This window comes from Mastigoproctus giganteus, chromosome 14 (genome assembly GCF_048544385.1).
Source record: "Mastigoproctus giganteus isolate SK-2022 chromosome 14, ASM4854438v1, whole genome shotgun sequence".
NCBI classification, from domain to species: domain Eukaryota; kingdom Metazoa; phylum Arthropoda; class Arachnida; order Uropygi; family Thelyphonidae; genus Mastigoproctus; species Mastigoproctus giganteus.
In genome coordinates, this window is record NC_143588.1 from 108,035,278 (window position 1) to 108,041,622 (window position 6,345).

Below are 6,345 nucleotides of genomic sequence, written 5' to 3' on the forward strand. Positions count from 1 at the left end.
CACAAACAAGTTGGTAGAACAGCCCATTCCTGTATATCAGGGGTGGCCAACAAGCCGATTGCAGCTTTAATTTCGGTCAATCACATCAAATGAATTTTAAATATATATAAAAAATAGATTAGCCAAAATCTAAATGTTAAATATTATTCACCCCACTGCATATGCTTATTACAAATCCTTTGAACCAGGTAACTACTCTTGTTACCTTGTAGCAATGCTTGTCTAGTGAAAATTCACAGTTACGTTGTGGAGAGCAATGTATGTGTCGAATTCTTATTTAGCTTACTTAATATCAATAACTGGACAGTACTTACATGTTAATTTAATACCCCTTGATTTAAATTGAATACTACGAAAAAGAGTAAAACGTATCATTTTCATTAAGAGTGAGAACTAGAATACTTTTTTTTAATGATAAAAGAAAAATATGTTGTTTGATTTACAATGCTTCTGTGGCTTAAAAGTGCTCTTCAAAATCTGCAATTATTTCAACATACTCTGATGCAACCCATCAAAAAAATGAGTAAAAACATGTGCGAACAATTGCATGCTCATATTGCTAATTGTGTGTCCTTTTCTTTACAACTGGATGAATCCACAGACTTCCATGATACAACTGAATTGCTTGTGTTTATTCATATAGTTTTTGATGAGTCTGCCACTAGAGAACTGCTGGATATGGTTTCATTAAAAGAAATAACTAGAGGTCTTGATATATTAATGCATTCAAAAATTTAATTGAAAAAATTAAACTTACCACTATTTAAGCATGTATCAATAACAACAGATGTATCAATAACAACTAAAGCAATGACGGGGCATCTTAACGGATTCATCGCATTATGCCAAAAGGATGACAAATTCCCAGATTTTTTTTGAGTTACCACTGTATCATCCACCAAGTGTTAGCCAGCAAAAGATTAAATACTAAGTGTTATAGACATAACTTTCGAAATAGTGAATTCCATCAGAGGACAATCTCTTCAAAGGAGAAGTTTCAAAATGCAACTCGATGAAAATGAACCAGATCTGATATTGCACACAGATATGAGGTGGCTGAGCTCGAGTAAGTTTCTACAGTGATTTTGCAATTTGCTGAATGAAATTAACAAAATTGTTGATCAAAGGGGAGGTGATTATCAGCAGCTACAGGATATGGAGTGGTTGTGTGATCTGGCTTTTTTGTCAGATTTTACCAGCAAATTAAAGTGATCTGAATTTTGTAAAAATAAATATGTGGGTGACACGATAAGTAGTATTTCTGCATATAAATATAAATTTTTGGAAATGGCTAAGGATCTCAAAGAAAAAAAATTCTATCATTTTGCAAATATGCAAGATCATTTGCAAAAATATTATTTTTTATTATTATTAGCTGCATGGTGCAAGGAAGCCTGAGGCTTATGCTGCACCAGCCAAAAAAATTTTTCTGAGTTACCCTGAGAGAGAGAGAGAGTCAGAAGTTGAAGGAAATCACCACGAAAGAGAAGAATGATGATATCCAGTTAGGACCCTGGGTGTGCCAAGCTCATACTCACCAGATGCGAAATCCTGTTTTTTAATTTAATAGTGAGAAATGTGTGTCTGAAATTCAGGAAGTTGTGGATGATTTTGAAACCAGATTGGGTGATTTTAAAACAATTGAAGACATTGTTCAATTTATTTTTATTCATTTAATATTGACTTAGATACGAAACAAATTGTAGAAAAAATCGCAAAGATTTTTTGCACAAAGAAAATATTACTTGAAAATTAAATTATTACATTGTGAAACAATACCTTCCTAAGAGTCAGAACATCAGGAAAAAACTTTTGGAAATATGTTTGCAGAGAGAAGTACCGAAATGTAAAAAAATGCAGTGAACTTTTAAATTCCTGTTTTGGTTCCATGTATCTATGTGAATTGGCCTTTTTGTATTTGAAACAAAAAAAGAATCACTGTACTCTTACGGACTTGCATACAGAAGATTCTTTACTGTTGGCCTTATCACAGTTTGAAAGTATCCCCGATTTTGAAAGCTTGGCAGATGACACAAACACGAACTTCACATAAATGAAAAATTTAAGTATATGTTAATTTAAAATAAGAATTCTGAATTGTATAATTGTATTTAAATATTTATTAACAACAATTTTCAATATGTATTGATTAACTTTTTTAACCACGTGTAATGAAATTCTTGAGATGGTAGATCCCGACACATTTTGAAGAAAAAAGTAGATAGCATCACAAATTAACTTGGCCACCTCTGCCGTATATCATCATTGAACACCCCAAGAGAAGTTAAATTATACAGAGGAATTCCATTCATGGCTTTAAATGGATTCTTCTTCTTCTTTTGATGCAATCTCCTATTGGAGGTTTCCGATCATCATCTATACTTCTCTCTGTCTTGGGTAGTATGAAAAGATTCTCAGCTCATCTGTCAGTCTAGTTGCAGATGTTTTTCAGCCATGAAAGTTTCCTCCTCTACACACCTCTCTTTCCCCTCTATAATTAAATGGATTGAGTAAATTATAAGCTGACAACTTCCACATGCTCAAATGACACACAAAGGGAGAAAAATTCATCCAGAGAATGATTATTATTGTGGATTATTGTGTGACAGAGCGAAACGGAAGACTGAATAAATTATGACAGGTTTAATTCTAATTGTAAAACATATATTAAATACATACAGTATAAAAGCTTTCGGTTATTATGGTAACCTTCATCAGTCAAACTGACAGTAAGAGTGTGGAACATGAGGGCGTGTACTGCCAGTCATGTATAGGAAACTGCATGGTTAACTGTTTGATGTTAAAGCCCGTGGCTGTGACATATGCGAATGTTGCCAATGTTTGTCATTCATCAAAATGGTTGCTTCAATAATAGGGTGGACACGACATCCACTGCTTCTGTTGACTGAGGTATTAGAGCATGTGACATTCAATGACTCCAACCAGGCGCGTTGCCAGCAGTGGCGGGACCTATCTACAATCACGACATCGCGGTGCGGGTCAGTGTCGTGGCAGGTTGAGCAGAAGTGTTCGGCAATGGCCAAGTGTTCTATGTCCGCTAAGCAGATGGCTCTTTCGTGTTCTGAAAGATGTTTGCCAAGCCGTCTCCCAGTTTCCCCGATGTCAATTTAAAGGATTAGACAAATTATTAGAGGAAATTGACAAATGATGTGTTAGGGTTTATTCTTTGACTGACATAGCATAAGCTTGTTTTCTTGCATAATTTGCCATTCTACAAATAAACATTTCTATTTTTCATCCCATTACCTATCTCTCTCAAAGTTTGGTAATGTGATGAAATTTTTTTTTTTTTTTGTACAAGAGAAATAGGCCACAAAGCACAATTGTATTGTCCGTAAACTGGGTGTCTATTATATGGTCAATTTGTTGCTATTGTTGGATGGAAAACAAAAGATGAAAAACTACGCAACCTTTGGCCAAGACCAACTTATTCACCACAGTGTGTAAAAAAAAAAAAAAAGCCCATAAAAAATTTCTCTCATTTTGACAGGATAAAAACAAAGCCAGGCCTTTCTCAGATAATGTGAAAGGACAGCAATCAACTATTGTACTGCTTGCTGAAGTCCCTTCAAAGTGCATAATAGCCATTTCTTCCAAATACACAGGTTGAACTAAATAGCTTAGCTAATTCTTGAACAATCCATGATCATGAAAAGGATTAGTGTCAGGAAAGGGGCATTTTCTATGTCTGAATTGCAAGGTGAATAATTCGGCTAATGGCACTAGAACAGTGTGGTTATAAATGCTCATTGCTCCTTATGGGGACACCTCCGTAGCCAGGTGGGCAGGAGCAGCAGTGCGTAGCACACGCTTCTTGATTAGACCGGAGTTCGAGCCTGTGACCACCAATTATGGAGGATGCGGAAAGGTCAGGGAATGCCCACCGCATATCCCCGGAGGAATATGGCCTTAGTTGCTAATGCTCCTAAAAACCAAATAACAATAACAAGCTCCTTATGGGCAATTGTGATGAGCAGAGTACCACAGAGGTCGGTGTTAGGATCCTTGCTCTTTTTAGGGTCCGTAGTCTAATGAAAGACCCTTATGTCACTCGGTTGTCTGTCTGTCTGTCTGTCTGTCCGTCCATCTGTCACAGCATTGTATCTCTAACCACTCAAACTATTGACTTGAAATTTTACATGGGTTTGTACATCATTTGGGCCAACGTAATGCCATATTGATCATTGTTGACAAAAATTTGTCTAAGAAATGGGGGGGGGGGGTAAATGGGGGGGGAACTAAAATGTTTTCGGCAACCTATAGCTTATTATACACTGTTGGAAAGAGCTCAAAGAGTAGGTTTAAAATATAATTTTAAAATATTTTTAAAATTAACAATGGCGGCAAAAGGCAGGAAAATGTGAGTAATTTTCGTGTCCCCCTCCCTCTATTTCCGTCGCCATTGGAGTTAAAAATTTATAAATCACATTAGCTATGCGTTATTCGTTGCTTATCAAGGGAAAACTATTCTGATTGAAATCTATCATTTACATTTTGCGTTAAAATTAAAAAAAAACAATTTTTTATTGCACTTCGATAGCATGCTTCTTTTTACTAAGTAACTCTCCTTTTGGTGACAAAAAGGTTGCTAAATAGTTAATTAATAATTCTATAAAGATTATTTATAAATTTTGCAATGAGAAGTATTTTTTAACAATTTTCAAAGCTGGAGTTGTCCCAGCAAGAAGGTACTCAGAGAGCCAGTGTTGAGGCAGCGGAGGTGGTGGTGGGGAGGCACTTGTGTAGAGTCGTGCATGGTAGACGTTTTTGTTAGTTCCTCAATTTTAGGCCAAGCCTAAAACTATAGGGATAGCAGAAACTTTTTTTAGTTACCATAAAGCTCTGTATTTGAGATACTACACTAACGACCATTCATGACTACAGACCCTTCATCCCACGTATCTGGCACTCAGTAGTTGACCGATTTATTAATATTTATTGTTGACACAGCTGTAGGTATTTCAGGTTTGATGTCTCACTTTGCTGATGATACATCAAATGTGCAGGGCAGTGATGACAACAATCAGGGAAATTTTCAAGATGTAGATAGACTTCAATTGCCATTTTTCAGCTTGACACTGATAAATTATTCCAAGATTACTTCTCAAATGTACCTACATTTGGGGGAAAGTAATCCTGGAATAACGTACAAACAACCAACATAAAATATTGAACAGTGCAAATGGACTGTTAGAGCAGCTATGGGGTTTTATCAATGATATATAGGAACTATGACAGCAGGGACTAAGAGGTGATTATCCTTCTATATAAGGCAAGGATGAGGCTACATCTTGATTACTCAAGTAATCAAGGGACATAGATCCCTTGATTACTTGAGTAACCAATGGATCTATGTCCTTCCTCATTTTAGGAAGGTCATAGATTGGTTGAAAAGGGTGTAAAGATGGGTAACAAGATTAGTCTGGACATAAAAGGTTATTCTGTAAACTGTAGTATCTGGAAATAGGCATCTGTGTGGTAACCTAACTGAAGTCTAAAAGGTTAAATAAACTAAATGCTGATGGCATCTTTAATCTTATTATGACAACACCCAAAAGAAGACACATGTAATATGAAAGAAGAAGGCTGCAGAGCAGGTGTGTGAAAAATTTAGCCAGTTATTTGGTTTTTAGGAGCATTAGCAACTAGGGCCATACTGCTCCGGGGATATACAGTGGTCATTCCCTGACCTTTCCGCATTCTCTGTATTTGGTGGTCGGGGGGGGGCCCAATTCCAGGTCTAATCAAGAAGCATGTGCTACGCACTGCTGCTCCTGCCCACCTGGCTACGGAGGTGCCTATTTAGCCAGAGTAATTGATTTTCTGAAAGAGACTTCCACCTAGTACTGTGGAAATCAGCAGTGTGATTATGTTTAAAATTTTGGACAAACTACTTGAAGAAATGGGCAAATTACCTAAATGAAAATATGAAACAATACTGCATAACTCAGATGTCTGCCAAAAGATGCAAATGAATGCATTTGCATCTTTTATCTCACCTTATTTTATAGCATTCACTAGTCCACCAATTTTATTTTACGAGTCCATTCAAGAAATTCTAGGCCACTGTGATATATCCCAATCACGTGATATAAGCCATGAAAATACTTCGTTTCAATATATTGCAAATCAAAGGTCTCTTTCTGAAAGAATAATCTTGCTCTTATAACTAATTTTATTATTTTTTACTGTACCTTTACAACTTGTTATTGTTATTTGGTTTTTAGGAGCATTAGCAACTACGGCCATATTGCTCCGGGGATATGTGGTGGTCATTCCCTGACCTTTCTGCATCCTCCGTATTTGGTGGTCACAGGCTCGAAC